Below are 17,888 nucleotides of genomic sequence, written 5' to 3'. Positions count from 1 at the left end.
AACCAAAACCTAGTTTTAATCAGGCTCACGGGTCAGCCCTGCAAATACCTTCTACAAAATTACTAAGAATCCCTTTCATCTAAATTGGCACTTACCTTCTGATAGCAGAGTGAGCAAGCTGTATGTCGTCATAACCTTTCCATCCACAGTTTGTAGCATACAGACAATATGGAGGAGCACTGAAAGTAATTTTGAGGCTTCACTCCGGCTAAATATAGCCAAAATGAGCTCAGATCTATTGAATTGCACAACTTTTTTTTGAAGAAAAAAAAAAAGACGAACTATTGAAAGCCATTGAATTCAAAGACGCATTTGATTAAAGAAGTGTTTTAACCACAGATCAACGGAACCTGTAAGACTATTCAGGAAAATAATTAATATAAGCTTGTCTTGTAGTTATACTATTCCCTAAGCTACTGTTAGAACCTGGGCGAAATGGAGGTTTGTCCCTTCTTATGTATATTTGATCTTTGTATTTCTCCTTTTGTACTTGGTTTGGGGTTTTGTTTTTCCTTTTTCCTTCTGACTGCAGGATTAGGGAAGACTAGTGCAGTTTTTCTCCTTAGAAGATGTCATTTTTTCCTAGCTTCTCTTCTATATTGCCCGTGGTATTTGATTGAATTCAGGTAGGACTTCGCAAACAGGCGCAGACACTTAAGCAAAAACTGGAGAATCGCTTGAGTCACTCAGTAGTCTCTGTCTGTGTATTGTCATAATCCTTTGAGTAAGTTCCAGTCTAAAAACTAATATGTCACAAGATTTGATTATATATTACCCAGTTGCTAACTACAGCTGTTGTCATTTTTTAGTGCCCATTTGCAAAGCCAGCAGAGTCTAAACCTACATTCATGCTAGAGTTCAGATCTCATTAGAAAAGCTGAATGATCTGTTGCCTAAGATGAGGTCAATAAGACCATCTAATAGTAAACACATTGTTTTCTATTCAGTTAAAAAGTATATTAGAAATACCAGCATTTTTGGTTTCAAAGCTCATTCTTATAGGACTGCACTTGTAACCTGACACTTAGACTATCCCTAAAAGAGGATCCAATTGCAGATTTTTAGAGTAGATATTTCAGTACTGAGAGTAAGAATAAGAACACAAATACACTGGAGAATACAAAGTATGCATGTTAATGTGGTTTTAGTTTTATCAGCTTTCCATGTAAATTAAGATGCAAGGAATTAAAGTGAATCACAGAATCACAGAATGTGAGGGATTGGAAGGGACCTCAAAAGCTCATCCAGTCCCATCCCCCCAGCGGAGCAGGAACACCTAGGTGAGGTTACACAGGAAGGTGTCCAGGTGGGTTTGAATGTCTCCAGAGAAGGAGACTCCACAACCTCCCTGGGCAGCCTGGTCCAGGCTCTGTCACCCTCACCGAGAAGAAGTTTCTTCTCAAATTTAAGTGGAACCTCTTGTGTTCCAGCTTGAACCCATTACCCCTTGTCCTGTCATTGGTTGTCACCGAGAAGAGCCTGGCTCCATCCTCGTGACACCCACCCTTTATATATTTATAAACGTTGATGAGGTCGCCCCTCAGTCTCCTCCAAGCTAAAGAGCCCCAGCTCCCTCAGCCTTTCCTCATAAGGGAGATGCTCCACTCCCTTCATCATCTTCGTTGCTCTGTGCTGGACTCTCTCCAGCAGTTCCCTGTCCTTCCTGAACTGAGGGGCCCAGAACTGGACACAATATTCCAGATGAGGTCTCACCAGGGCAGAGTAGAGGGGAAGGAGAACCTCTCTCAACCTACTAACCACCCCCCTTCTAAGCCACCCCAGGATGCCATTGGCCTTCTTGGCCACAAGGGCCCAGTGCTGGCTCATGGTCATCCTGCTGTCCACCAGGACCCCCAGATCCCTTTCCTCTACACTGCTCTCCAACAGGTGGTTCCCCAACCTATACTGGAACCTGGGGTTGTTCTTGTCCACATGCAAGACTCTACACTTGCCCTTGTTATATTTCATTAGATTTTTCCCCGCCCAACTCTCCAGCCTGTCCAGGTCAAGCATCAGGTGAGCATAGGGCATCTCTTAGCCAGGGTAGCTGCTTCCCATTGTGTTGCATTTTCTTGAAGCATTTCTTTCTCCTTATGCATTAAACTCAGAAGTGATTAGCTGCTGAATCTTACAAACTAGAGAAAAGCAGTAATTCATAGCATGGAAAATAAATACTGAATCACGATACCAGAGCAGAGAAATCTCTGGAAAGCAAGCCTGCCATTCAGAAGGACCCTGTGGACAGACTGGAGAAATGGGCTGATGGGAACCTCATGAAGTTCAATAAAGGCAAATGTGGGATGCACTAACCCCATGCAGCAGTACAGCTTGTGGGCCAGCCGCAGACTGTGCTGTGTTAGCAAGCGGTTAGCCAGCAGGTCAAGGGAAACAATGCTTCCCCATTATTTGGCTCTTGTGAGACAATATCTGGAATTTGTGTCCAGTTTTGTGCTCCCAAGTACAAGAAGGACTTTGGCATACTAAAGCGAGTCTGGCAGAGGGTCATAGACTCATAGAATCACGGAATAGTTTGGGTTGGAAGGGACCTCCAAAGGTCATCTAGTCCAACCCCTGCCATGAGCAGGGACATCTGCACCAGCTCAGGTTGCTCAGAGCCCCGTCCAGCCTGGCCTGGGATGTCTCCAGGGATGGTTCATCCACCACCTCTCTGGGCAACCTGGGCCAGTGTTTCACCACCCTCATTGTAAAAAATTTCTTCCTCATATCTGGCCTGAATCTCCCCTCTTTTAGTTTAAAGCCATCACCCCTTGTCCTACCACAAGAGGCCCTGCTAAAAAGTCTGTCCCCGTCTTTCTTATCAGCCCCTTTTAAGTCCAGAAGGGCCGCAATAAAGTCTCCCCAGAGCCTTCTCTTCTCCAGGCTGAACAACCCCAACTTTCTCAGCCTGTCCTCATAGGAGAGGTGTTCCAGCCCTCTGGTCACCAAAGAAGTTCAGGGGACTGGACTCTGCTTCATTGTGCATGGTGATAGGATGTCAGGTAAAGGACAGTGTTTGGACTGAGACGTAATAGGGGGAAAAAAATTCTGATCAAAGATTGAAACTGGTTGGTGAGAGAGGTTGAGGATGTCTCTAACTTTGGAGATAATCCAAAGCTGTCTGTTCAAGGTCTCAAGCCACTTGATCTCACTGGACTTCTTTTGAGCAGAGAGTTGAACTAGAGATCTCTGGAAAGGTCTCAAACGTTTTTTTGGTGTATATTATTCTACCATTCTATTATGCTGTCCTGAAGTTACTCATTTCACATGCTAAAATGGCAGGTAGGATAGAAATAGATGACCTTTTGTAAAACACGTAAATGATAAACCGTCTCAAATTTCTGAAAACTGTTTAAAAATCTAGGTAGCATATAATTGGACTTTCCAGCTTCTGCACTTTCTATAATCTGTAGCTGCTGGTATTTCCTGGAATAGACATTTTATGTATACAAGGAACAGGGTTTTCTGTCTTTGATTTTGTCTCAGTCATTGTGGTTTATTTTATCTATAATGTTGCTTGCTATATTCTTCCGTCAGAATATGATCTGGCTGCGGTGCAAAATTGCACTCAGTGGTAGCTTCACACATGTGTCGTGGCTATGGAATCAGAACCAGTAAGATTTAAGCATCTTAAATGTCTGTTGAAATGGTAAAGTAATATAATTAAGCTCTACATGTTGCAAAATGTGAGAGGCATCCACTAAGAAACGGACCCACAACGTTCCTAACAGAACAGCTTGGGTAATAAGCTGGCATAATTATTAACTCTACACAAAGTAGCATGTCTCCATTTGGGTAAGACATTTGGATGTTTTGCCCATCAGACTTTAAATGTTCTCTCTTCTCTTTTCTTCCATTTTACTCTACCACTTTTGATCAAAATTGAGGATATCCAGACAGTTATGCACTTTCATTAAATGAATCAGAAAAGGCGATTTTGATTTTGATACTCAGTTCTCATTTTCAGATAGCTACCTTACAGAAAGTCCTCATGGAGTAAACGTGGAGTTTTATCTTCTAGATATTCTTGAGATCAGCATTTGATCTTTTTAATAATCTGTGGTTCACATTTAGCTAACTTCAATGTGGCAAAAATTAGACATTGCTGCTGCTTTGCCTTGACAAAGTACATCCACAACTAGACCTGTATTTCCAGGGAAGACCATAATACTGTCACTAGAAGAAATACTGATTTTGCATGGAGAATACATTTCATAAATTGAATTACATTAATTCAGTTAGATATTTAACAAGGAGTTGGGGAGGGGGCAGGCTTATTTTTGGGCAAAAAAAAATATTCTTCTCATTTGAATGTGTGGATTTATGACAATGTAAATCTTTTCACTTTTGTACACAGGTAGTGGCAGGCTTTTAGAATTTCTTTGTCACGTTGGTATCTGTATCAGACACACTATGCTTTTGGTGTTCTGAAAGAGATTTATTTACAAGCAATGGGAAGAAAGCAGTGTAAAATGGCAATATAAAAAAAAAATTAAGATTCATATATTTCATTCTCAAATAAATCTGAAACATTTTTTCCAGACTCTTCTTTTGAGTGGCACATGTGAGGGGCAAAGATATGGACTCCTTGGTAGCGGCGTTCAGTGCTGTTGCAACTTTGCCTCTGGAACTTCGGAAGCAATCATTAGATTTGGTTTTCCATTTGATCAAACGAAAGAAGGATGGGTAGTCTCTGTCAGTGGGCTGGATTTTATTTCCCAAGGCTAACAGCCATTTCCAGGACTTTGTCAGACCTACTAAGAATTTTTTCTACCGTTGTCAGATGGTATTATTTAAAATCAGTTCATCCACTTGTGTGGGATTCATATCCTATATCATACAGTGACTCTGACAAGAAGATGCTTTTACTAGGAGTGTTATTCAAAGCACTGTTGATTTTCTCAGGCTGCAGACATCTGCAGAAAAAGCTTGTAGAACATACAGCATCTGGTATCGTGTCCTAGCTCCTTACACAGACCATATCAAACAGCTTAGAAACGGAACACATACTTTACATCCGCTTGGAAATAATTTTTTTTATGTTTATTGTAGATGTATTAGCTGTCAGCTCATATCATCAGCTAATTATTTTGTATCTGAAAATTGTAATGGCATCCTCAGATGTACTAAAGTCAGGCAGATTTCCAGCTACTAATCACACCCTGCTTAAAATGTGAGTTAACTCTTGATGATCTGGAGATCTGATTTCTTGTTCCAGTATTTAGAGAAATGTACCGGTGAGATGACTGCTGTGCCTCCTAACTTTGTTACCCTATATTATATTTTAAGGAAAGAGACAAAAATGCAGAAGAGACATTGGCATCTTTGAGAAATGCTAGATCAGACTCTAAAAATGTCAGAAAAACTTAGAAACCCTGAGGAAGCCAGTCAACCGGCAACGAAGCACAAATTTTCTCCAACAACATATACAATGGAATGAGAATCTACAGCAACTTCTAACAGCACAGCCAAGTAATTGATGCCAAACTGTGGTTGTTATTGTTGCTACACTGTAAGCACCTTTAATACTAAATAGACTTCAACCTTCAAAGCTGTGCTTCAAAATCTGGTTATTAAAGGTATTGTTCTTTGCATCCCAGTAAGGTTAAATTGTCAGGTTTAATATTTTGAACTATTATGAGTTGGGCTATTTTTAATTTTTTTTTTTCGTGGATCTTTGATTCATCTTGCCATTCCTCCTCCTCTGAAAAAACTCCTAACCCTTCCATTTCAGTCAGTCTGAACCTCCAAGAAAATCTAAATTGAATGAGAGAAATTCTTAGAACTGTGAAGAGGTTTTGACATTTCCAAAATGAAATAATTTTTATTTTCAGGTTAAATTTCCAAAGCTGTCGGTGCCCAGCAATAAGAATATCAACCCGAACTACATTATATATTCAATAACTTTATAACTGATTTTGAACTGGAATTAGAGCCTTGGCTTCCTGTTGACGGGATTATCCTGGTAGTAGGATTCTGAGCTATCTCTTGCTAAGCTCTTGAATTCAAAGCTTTCTACATTTTAAAGTCATTTGACCAACTGTGGAACAAAAGTATTATAAAAAAAGAGAATTCTTTCTATATTTAAAATTGTTATCTGTTTTCCTTTGTTGGAAATGACTGAGAATTTTGCACATTGAATTAGACAGTGCTAACATCTTTGGAAGGTATTGTTTTATTGCAAGAAATTTAAGAATGCTCAGGGAATAGTCTCTTGTTAAATTTATTTCTATAACAGGCTGGATTAATTAATACTATGTTCAAAAGCTATTATTAATGCAGCAAACAACTTGTGTATCAGGCACTTCAAATTAAGAACACTGAAAGTCAAATTCCCCAAAGTAGCCTTTTTTGTTTATGTCTTACAGTGTGAACGCTCTTTGTATCACTTTTAATTGCTGATTTGAAATAAGCAGTGGCTTTGATGTTATGATGGAACTCAGAGGAGCTGTGCTGATTTAGAGGAACCGAAAATCTGAGCAGTTAAATAGCTCATAATTAAATTTACAAATCAGGTTACATTTAAATGAATTATTTTCAAATGATTTTAATATGATGCATTTCTACAGAGTACAATTACAATGAAGACTGGTGTTGTTGCTTTGAATTATTATATCATTATATTAGGGCAATTTAGAAATCTTTCAAAATATTTTCTAATTATGCCTATCTCTCCAAATGAGATAAAATTTAGCAAAAGTTTCTCATAAAATAAATGCTTTAAAATACTCTTAGTAACTCAGAATATTGTAACTCTAACTTCATAATAATTTTTAATTTTGATACATTGGTAAATTTGATTTTTGTGGAAATGTGCGGCCAATATGAATTTACATTTATACCAAAAAAGGGAAGTCCAATATCTGCATATTTAGACAGTGCATCAAAATACTTACTTTTGCAACTAAAATTAGTATCCAGTATCCAGCTCAATTTACGAATTAGTGCTACATTATTAAGTAAAGCTGAGAATTTCATAGGTCATTGCCATAAAGCATTCAGACAGTTCCTGAGCGATATAAAGGTCTGTTATCACTGGATACATCTTGCTGCAAACTAAAGGAGTTTTAAAATAATTGCACGTGTGTCATATCGAACAGTAGAAGAGTGCTGTAGGATTTAGCTGAGATAGTGTTAACATTAGCTCATTATATCAATATTTGTAAGATTCAGATTCTCGAGGGTTGGTTTTTTAGAAAGCTGCATATATTCATTATCAGTTTAAACCATCAGTATAAGAGCTGCCTTTGTCTTGGAAATATAAATAAAGACTTGCCAGTAGAAGGTGAAGACTCTTTACCACTTTACAAGTGAAGGGAATGTGTAACAAAGGCAGTAGAAGCCTGAAATTTCAGCTGAACATATTACTTTCATGGGATATTCTATACTAAAAAACTTAAAAATATTTCACAAAAAATAGTTCTTCTAATGTGTTGTTTTAAATTCTATATTACTTAAGCAAATATTTAAATATTTTATTAGTTTTTCTGCATACTTGACGTGAATATAATTCTACCTTCCTGCCAAGTATGTCAAAACCCAAATTCACTTTCATTTGCCAGGGTAAATGTTTATTTTGTTTTCCCACATAATGTGGTCTTTAAAGTGTCACCAGGATACCAAATCTGATTGCTTTTTAATAGAGACACGGTGGGTTTCTTTTTTTTGCTTTCATTAGGAAACAGGATAAACTATCAGTAAAGATCATTATGGTAATGAACCCATATACAATAGATGCTCTTTGCTCTCCTTCCTCTCAAGATTATAATAAAAAATAATTCCATAAAAACTATTGTAATGGTACTTCATTTTATATAAATGTGTTTAAGGATCTATAGTATTATAGTAATGAGTGTTGGGGGGACAACCAGTATTGCAGCGCAAGAGCCAGGATACATAGGACCTGTTTCTCCTCTTAAAGGTGAGCTGTGATGACTTGATGAGGTTCCCCAAAACCACTTTGTTGTTTGTTTTGCCATGAAATGACCGAGGTCATTTAAGATACAATTCATTGAAAAGCTGCTGTTAAGAAACTGTGGTTTCACTAGTACAGAGCATCTACATTTCAGATACTCAAAGCTGCCAGCATGTGCGTGTGTAGTTTTTCACAAGTCACTAAGTTTCACTTTGACTTTCAGCTTTGAAAGTCTCAAAGTATTCATCCAATCTTAAACAAACCAAAAAGGACTTGCAAATTTTGTTCACAAATTAAAATTTTGAATTTTATGCTTTTAAATTATATACCTACAAAATTTCATCTAAAAGTTTAAGTTCTATGTCGTAACACAAACTGAAATGTAACCATCTTAAGTATTTTTGTGAAAGTTTTACGCAATTAAAAAATACATTTGTTGAGATTTCCCTTTTTCTTCTGGAGAAGGGAATGAGGATGTTTAATTGTAGAACTCCTGCGGTGGCTTTGGATGGTGTTGTTTGTTTTGAATTAATGACAGCATATATTACTTTGGTTTTATGTAAACACTTAATAATTTTGTGGTGTATTTATCAATAGACATAGTGTAAGGGACTAACTAAATACATTGTTCCGAATTAACCAAATTAGCTGATGGTTCAAATTAACTTAATTCCAAATGCCAAGTCATTTTGTTCAGTTCTGGAATCTTCACATTTTCCTGTTCCTCTCTAACATTAGAAAAAGAAAAGAGAAAGTAGAGAAAAAAGAGAAGCGTTTGCTGATTAAAGAAACTGCTTTTGGGAAAATAGTATTTTAATGGTTCTATTATATTTCTCATGTATATAGTGTCTATATGCACACTGCTTATGTTAAGGAAGCGAGAGTATGTCTTTAAAACCAGTCTGTTGGTCTCTGATTTTAGTGAACAGAAAAAGTTTTCTAACAGAAGAAGTTAATTCAAGTAAATGTGTACATGTACAAAATTCACTGTTCTACTGGGAATGAATATAAGACTAGTCTGTTTTATTAAGGGTAAGGGAAAAGACAGAATTATAATATTTACAAATAAGATAGCAAGAGTAAAATGAATATGTATTGTTCATATGGCATGAAACTTAGTCCTTTACTCATTAAATTGTTCAAGTTTCTCATAGTAAAAATTTCTATTAATCTTCTCGTGCTTCTTCTTTTACTCTGGAGCTCCACAGTATTATTCAGGACGACATGTCTGTCAGCAGGCGCGATTCACAAAGAATTATAGAAATATGCTCTACAGGATAATGAATTTTATCATAGGTATTGTATATTAGTATGTACCTTGGGTTCACTTTGCTTTCCTTTCTTTTCACCATAAAGAGTGGAAGAAAGATGCTCTTGAGGACTTCCTCCTTCTTTGTTTCTCATTTAACGTAGTAAAACTCTCAAATGTATTTTCAGAAGTATATATCAATGCTGGCTATAAACAGGACAGACTTTTGTGATGCATGTTTTTTAGATTAGGTTTATTGTCTTACTTGCATTTAGAATATGTCTGGGAATTGGGTTTTACTGAAGCTAATTATGTCTAGGAATGATCTGGTGAACTCTGAGTCGAAATAGCCCCCTTCACCTTATGCCATTTCATTTGGACCAGTAGAAGCAGGACTGGATCCTCCAACCCTCTTCTACACCCAGAGTGGTGACAAAGCACACAAGGCATGTTGTGACTTTACCGCTCCAACCCAGCCACCATCCAAGACCATAAGGTGATTGTAGCATGGAAAGGGCTGGTCTCTTCTCTCAAGCAGCAAGTGAGAGGATGAGAGGAAATGGCCTCAAGTTGTGCCAGAGGAGGTTTAGATTGGATATTAGGAAAGAATTCTTCCAGGAAAGGGTTGTCAGGCATTGGAACAGGCTGCCCAGGGCAGTGGTGGAGTCACCATCCCTGGAGGGGTTTAAAAGGTGTTTAGATGAGGTTCTTAGGGACATGGTTTAGTGTCAGGATTGGGTTAATGGTTGGACTCCATGATCTTGAGGGTCTCTTCCAACCAAAGTGACTCTATTTCTATAAACAGCCTTTGAGCAAAAACCCATGAGTTTCTGGCCACAAGACCAAAGAGCAGTTTCAGGGAGACAGATTATTTATGAGGCAACTCTTTTGTTATTCAGTGCTAAATTACCTGTCCCGGATGCAAGTGGCTATGCCTAAATTGGGTACAAAACCAAGCTACTTGCAGATAACAATGGGGGAAAATAATATGAGGGTCAGAGGTACTTGAGAATTTTCTGAAATGATACATTACATAATAACTACAAGAAATTTGCATGGAATCCAGTATAAATATTAAGTATATACACATTTCTAAGCTATATGTCCTTTTATTTATCAATCTATCCATATCTCTAAAAGCTAAAGAAATACCTTATAAAGCTAAAAGAAATATTTTAAAAATTTCTCATACCTTACAATATTTTCCTTTTGCTCACAAATGAGCCTCTGTAATTATTATTTTATAGTCAAATAGAGTGTGATGGTTGATTTTGGCTGCAAGTAAGAGAAAAAATAGAAAACTGAATGCAAAAGGGACTGTTCTGATATCTCCCAGGCAATGAGTGATGCTAATTTTGATGACCAAAAACTGGTAAAGCTGTTTCTCTTAATTTCATCTATGCATTGACACAGAGCCAGGATAAGTGTTCAGAAGAATGCTGTCTAGAAGACGTGAAGGTGTCATAATATTAACCTGATACGTAGAGTTTCTGACGTACAGCCAGGTGGAAACCACAGAAAGGTGTTTCAGTGTCCTCAACCAGAAAAATGAGGGAAGGTCAGTCATCTTTATATATTAATAAATCCCACGTAACTTGTAAAGTTTGGTAGCATAGTTTATCCAGAATTATTTTATGCTTTTTGGAAAGCAGTGGTAGAAGATAGCCATAAATTTAACACATAGTTTTACAAAATTCATGATGATACTTATTATAGCAGAAAAAAAATATTTTCCTGTAGGAATCAAAGGTATTCCATGAAATGGAAATGTTTCATTTGCTGGTTCCAACTCCACATTTCAGACTAGTAGTAATAAATTTAGACAAGGAATTTGGATGTGATGTGGAGCTTGTTCAAATAAATACAGTATGTGCAGATTTTGCATATGTTCAAGAGCAAAATATTGTAGGGGCAGTGAGTCCCTATCAGGTCAATTTTATTTATTCCTTATGCAATGAGATCATGACTGCTGGGAATTAATCCATTCATTTTGGTTTTGTCTGGGCAATTTCATTTGCTTGTTTTCTTCATAATTCTCTTGAAATTTTTACATAATCTTACATAGTCTTGCCAGCTCCCTTCCCCCTACTTATCTGCACATACTTTGTTAGATTAGGTTTTACATACTTTGAGGAAGATGAATGGAGTTAACACACACCCGGGGTACAAAGCTGCCTTTGTATATAGTTGTGTTTCTTCGAGATCAGAGCAGGATCCAAATTTACTGAGTGATTCTTTAGTCTTGGGTTTTGCTTAGCCCTAAAATGGAAGTTGTCTTATTGGTGATGGTGTTCTTCACCCATCACTCATCAGAGCAGGATTTGCCTTCTTTTTCTGAAGATGTCTGTACTGTGGACCTAAGCCACCGTCAATAGGGCTCCATTGCTGATGTCCACAGTTGAAGAACTTTGGACAAATTCATAAATGTGATTCATCTGACTTATTTTAAAGATCTATTTTACGATGAAGTTGCTCTCTAAAAGTGCCTTTTATCTTTTTTACTATAGAGGGACTTGAGGCAACTAATTAGGATACTGCACATGTTTTAACATGTTGAAGTGAATCCCGTCTTTTGTCCCTGGACAGAAAATCGCTGATTTTCTATCATGAAAAATTATAATTTTAAAAAAAGGCCCATTTAAATTTGTATTTCTCATCAACAACAGCTTTCTTTCATGTCATTTACAGTTGTAGATCCTTAACATCTCTGTGAGAGTTAATATTTTTGAGGTCTTAAACTTTGTTTAATGGGGTAGAGTGGTGTTAATAATGTTGTAGAGAGAAAAGCAAAACTTTTTTTTTTTTTTTTACTCTTTATAACTGTGCAAATACATTGAAACTGGGATCATCTTGGTCTGCCAGAAAAAGACCTTATGTTTTCTTCAAATAACAAAGGTTTTGGGAACTTCATATTCAACACATGGGCACTGAAAACCAGTATTACATCAAAGGCCTCAAATTTGCTATGCAGACTTGTTCAGATTAATGGTTATTGCAGAATGTATGGTATGTTCTATAAGAGATGCGTAAAAATGATAAAAATTCCCTATATGTCTGTACTTTATAGCCAAATTAAGTATTACGTTACATAAGCTATTGATCTTTCCCCAAGTGGCATTTTTATTTTCTATATAAAACTCTGAATAAGCTTAATCTTTGAAAATGCTTGCTCTTAAAACCCTTTTTTTTCCTTTGTTTACCAATTCAATTGATTCTCAGAAGAGTAAGTACATTTTTCCTTTATGTAACAAAAATCTTTAGAGAGTGATAATCCTCAAGTAACTTCAAGATACAGAAGGCTAAAAAAGTATTTCCAGCATATTTTGCAAGCTCTTCAATATTGAGCTACCTTGTGCTTGATTTCTCAAATGATTTTGGGATTTTTTTAATCTGGGTAATTTTTGACCTACAACCCAAGAGCTATCAGGTACAGCATAAAGCACCCTGTTATTCTCTAGTCTAAATTTTAGAAAAAAAAGTTATTTAGCATACTCTTTTAGTAATATCAGCCATTGGTTTTTCTCTAGGGCAGTCACCTAGCTCCTTTGAAGCCGTGATAGGTACACAATGAAGAGGTCCTTAGCAAAGGAAATCAGGAAATCACGCCACCATATGAATATGGAAGCTGTTTGAGAAGCCAATATCTTCATCATTAATATTATTCCCAAACATAGGGTGTCCAGCCATACTGCATATGTTTTTCAAATGTTCCAGCTTAGCAGCTACTCGGCACATTTCCTTCAAACACGAAATAGTTGCTAACCAAGTTTACATTTGGCCTCTTGCCTTCCCCCCACACAAAGAGCTTTATATGTCAAGTGTGAAAGCTTCAAAATGGAATAAAAATAAGGTTATTTTTCACCCTGGATGGTAGGTGACAACATGCGACTCTTTACCTTTTCTTTCTTTTCCCTTTTTCGTCTTCCTTTTTCGTTCTTCATGCTGAAAGAAAGATATAATGCAACACATTTTTGGAGGACTAAGCATACATTTACCATGCCAGGTCCTATCTGCTGCATCCTTCAGCATGTTCCAAGGAAAGCATGCAAAGTATTTTAACTGTGCTGTACGCCACATAACTCAGCTTCTTAACTGCTTACAGTACTACTACAGAGGGAGTAAAAAAAAATATATTTTTAAATTATTTTGATAAACCAGTGGGACAGTATCATTGATGCCATTTATTTTATCTGCTTTCAAGCTGAGATTGCTTCAAGGTGGCATGTTGTTAGGGGTTACAGTGTTTCTTCCTGTAGGAAAGGTTCCCAGCAAACTTGCTTTTATACTGATGAAAGGGAACTTCCGTCCTGGGGTGAATTGCTGCTCCTCCCCAGAACAGAATTTGGAAAATTTCACTTGCATAAAATTGAAGTTGTTTCTTAGTTAAAACATCCTGATTGATTTATTGTTTTGTTGAAAAATAAAGATGGTGAAAAAGAGCAAGTAGGTATTGTGTAGACTTAAAGCATTACTTACAGGCTGTAGCATTTTCACAAACTTTCTGTGACTTCCCAAACAGTGAATTCTGTTTCCTTTAAACTGTTTTGGCCTGGAGTAACAGTGTGTTCACAGTAATGTGCTCAGTCTTTTTATCCTGTGTTATTGATTCATTTTGAGTTTATAAAATATACTTTAGAACTGCAGAGATAAGAGAAAATTACATTTTTTTTCAAAGCAGGAATGATGTAAAAGAAAATAATTACTGTTTATAATCTCGAGAAGCGAAGAGGAAAGATGATCTGTTGTCTTCAGCTTCGCTGTTTCCTTAAAGATGATATACCTGTGCTGCCCAATTGTTTATTTCTCCTGCATTTGCTGGTTATTTATAGACTATTCTAAAACTGGCAGGACTGATGGAATGGCTATCTTTATCCCTTGAACTGTGAGTTTCTATGCTATGATGTGGGGTTTTTTGTTACAGTGTATTGGGAAGAAAATATAGTCCAATTATTTATGATAAAAGCTATTTTATTTTGTAGTGTTTTAGAGCATTGCTCTAGAATCTACCAGAGAGGAGAACTGGAGGGAGAAAGTGATTTGATTTCGTAGATGTGTAGGTAATTTTACTACATAAAACATTCATACAGAGAAAAAGTGTTAATATTCGTTTAGTATATATGAACGAAATTAAGTCCAGTGTTTCGACAACTACTGTAGATAATTCATAGAGAGAAACAAGGTTCCTATTGGAAAAGTTCCTCAGCAACACCTTTCTTTTAATCAACCTTTGATTAGTATTTTTTTGTTTCTTATTACGAAACTTGCAGCGTTTTGATAGTGAACATACTGTTAGGTGTATTGACTAGCCTCTGACAGCACACATTTTCAGTTTTATACTGTATTTGCTGAGAATAGCCATTGCTAAATAATTTCATTTAACATAACTGGTCTTGGGATTAATCTGTTTTTGCAGTTTCCATATTACATTATGAGATGCCTGTAAAGGTTAAAGTATCCTTGTCAAATTTCTAGATATCTTTTTTCTTTGTGATCTCTGGTAGGACTTTGAAGAATACCTCCTCATGTTACCATTTCATGTCATTTTGCTTTCCTGTGCCTTCTTTGTCGTTGCAAAGGGTTTTAAATCCCTGGGACTGCTGGAAGTGATGGGTAATAGCCAATGGCTTGACATAGAGGTGGCAGCAGGTAAAAACTGAATATCCCAGGGGTTAATACCGGGGCCCGTATTGTTCAATATCTCCATCAACAATGTGGGAAAAAAAAATGCATATTCTGCAAATCTGTTGATGACAGTAAATTAAGAGTGGCTGGCACGCTGATTGATGGAGCTTCAGTCCAGACAGGTCTTGAAAACCTTGAGAGCTGAACCGACAGAAACTTCATTGAGTTTCTGCATCTGGGATGGAGTAACCCCATGCATCAGTACAGGCTGGATACCAACTGTCTGCAGAGTAGCTCTTCAAAGAGGAACCTGGGGGGTGATAACAAACATCAAGTTGAACATGTGTCAACAGTTTGGTCTCACCATATTAAAGCAAAACTCACTCAAACTCAAAAGTTTTGCAGAAATGTGGCAGGCCCTTCTACTTGCTGCTGTTGAGCCACATCTGGAACACTTCATCCAGTTTTGAGTCCTTCAGTTCCATGGAAATGCTGAGAAACTGGAAAGGTTTAGCTGAAAGCTACTGAGAGCTGAGGGCCCTGGAGCACTTGACGTGTCAGAAGAGGCTGAGAGAGATGACTTAGTTTTACCTAATCTGAGGAAGAGGAGACTAAAATGTGGTTAGATAGAAGTCTACTACTGCTGAAGGACAGTGATAAAAATGATAGAGCCAAACTTTTCATACTAGTGCTGGGTACAACAAAGAAGGTCAAGAACCACAAATTGTTGCTTGGCAGGTTCAAGTAGGACGTTAGAAATCTTTTTGACAAGTGCAACACCGGAGCAGGTTACCCAGAGGAGACCTAAAATCTCTGTCTTTGGAGGTTTTCAAGACTTAGCTAGAGAAAGCCATATCTGACTTTATCTAGTGTTGGCAATAGTACTCTTTTAAGATGGAGGTTGGGCTAGAGATCTCCAGAGAGAGGGTTGTTGGAGGGGGACCTCAAGCAACAGTTCTGCCAGCCTGCACTTTTCCATGTGTAAAATTTCAAGAAGATTTTGTCACTTTTATAGAAGCTCAGTCTATTTGATTACCCACGTAATGTTAAATTATTTCAATATGACCTGGATGTGCCCAACTTGTAACTCTTGACTGGCAAAAAAAGACACAAATGATTGGAGAATTAAAACTATATTGCATAAAAATTTAGCCTTTGTAATTATTTGAAAAAGTCATCTCTTAATATGTGAAAAAATTAAACCCAAAATAGATGCCTTTCTAAAATATGTAGTGAAATTACAGATGAAATTCTAGGACTGCCATTTCTAGGATGTATTATGTGAGAAGTGTCCTGTGCTATGCAGAAGTTCAGATTAGATGATCCTGGTGGTACTTTCTGTCTTCAAAAGTATGACCAAACTAATTCAGAGGCAAACCAGACCTTGGTTATGATTATACTAGATGAGGATTGAAGTTACAACATGTACTGTGAAATTTTTAAAGGATACAAAATCAATCTAGACTTAATGTCTTGATAGAATAGATTAACTGAAACTTTTTACTTATCTGAAATGGCAGCTCCACAAAATGTAGTCAAGATGACAGATGCACGCATAGGAGAACTGAAAAATGCCTAAGTAGAACATTTTCTATCCTGGTGACTAAAAGTCAAAATACAGTAGAAATTATTGACTGGGTAGAGAAGAGAAGAAAAGAAAGAAGGAATGTCTAGGTATGTTCTTGGACATTCAGTGGTTCGGTTCACAACTAAATTTTACATGGTGACTGTCAACAAGATTTCATAGTTGGTGGATTGGACTGTCATAGAAGAGTGACCTAAAAGGCAGCGAATAGAGGAAGAAACTGTGTCTATGAAGTACTGATTTAATTTTTACTTATTTATTATTCGAGAAATTGCTAAGATCAAATGCTGGTTGTATAGCCTGACTCCTAATACCCTTATAAAGACCTCCTTTTGTTTTCCATTAAATCTGATTAAAGAACTCCAGGATTTTGATTTCATCAGATGTAAAAGTGCCTGGGGAGTCAGAGCAGAATTTGTGTGTGTGTGTGAGTGTGTTTTCTTTATTTATTCTTCTCTTTAATGTGAACGCACCTGTACTTTACCTTCTTCGTGCGTGGTTTCTTGAGCTGTATGGACTTTACTGCAGAAGTAAAGCCTTGGTGCCATCAGCCACTCCTGATACCACTTAGTTATGGTTCTGTTATTACCCGGTATGATTTATTCATTGAGTCATTGTTTGGAAGATACTTGTATTCCTTTCCTTGATGTTTAAGACAACCTACTTGCCTTGCTTGAGAGACCTGAGTAACCAGTCTGCTTCTGAAGAGGATCATAATTCTCTTTTTTTAACTACTGCTTCCTGCCTCTGATACATGAACAATTTAATCTCTCTAGAGAGACCAGATCCTTGTGAAAATCAGCCATGCTTGGTTGGAGAAAACAAAACTCAAGGACGTGTTCAAACCTAACCATGAACTTCAGTGCTGCTTCAACTGTGATTCAATTATATATAGGAGGGGAGAGTGTGCGTAATATTTATCATTGCATGCCTTGACTTTTCTGAGATACACTTTTTGGTTGACACTGGACTCTGTGTGAAATCCATTCTTAAATCAGCCATTTTTTTTTTCTTGAATGAGCTCTAATTCAGTCTAATTTCCTTTCTTCTCCTGTAGGTGTTCAGAAGTATAAAAAAATCATGCGTAAACAGTGAAAAAAAATGAAACAGATGCATATGTCACTTAGTTATTACTGTGGATTGAATGTGGGAAGGGGCACTTTGATGTTCCTCTCTGTCTGGTGCATCCTCAATGTAATGGAATTTATTCATTTCACTGCTGCTAATGCTCCCATTTTGAAAAGCACACAGGTTCAGTTCTGCTCAGTGCAGAACACATTGGCCTCGCTCCAGGAGAACATTTTATTTGTCTGGGCATCTGTAAATACGTAGCAGACTATTCACATCAGTTTAAATGTGTACCTTGGTCAGGGCACGATTGCTCAGACTTTTCTCAGCTCAGCCCTCGTCACTGTTGGAGGTGAACGGTGTGTGAGCAGATTTTTAAAATAAGAATTGACACGCTCCTCTGGGTAATTTAATTCACGAGACTAATAACCAATCCGTGGTTTATATTTCTG

At 37.1% G+C, this 17,888-nt stretch overlaps 1 protein-coding gene across 1 annotated transcript in view; it reads left to right on the top strand.

Annotated features, from left to right (window-relative positions):
• The window catches only part of SUPT3H (SPT3 homolog, SAGA and STAGA complex component), a 280,232-nt gene that overhangs the window by 197,642 nt on the left and 64,702 nt on the right, over window positions 1-17,888 (top strand).

The sequence above is a fragment of the Caloenas nicobarica genome, chromosome 3, assembly GCF_036013445.1.
Source record: "Caloenas nicobarica isolate bCalNic1 chromosome 3, bCalNic1.hap1, whole genome shotgun sequence".
Taxonomy (NCBI): Eukaryota; Metazoa; Chordata; class Aves; order Columbiformes; family Columbidae; genus Caloenas; species Caloenas nicobarica.
Note: the sequence above shows the minus strand (reverse complement) of the source record. Positions and strands in the feature narration are given on the sequence as shown.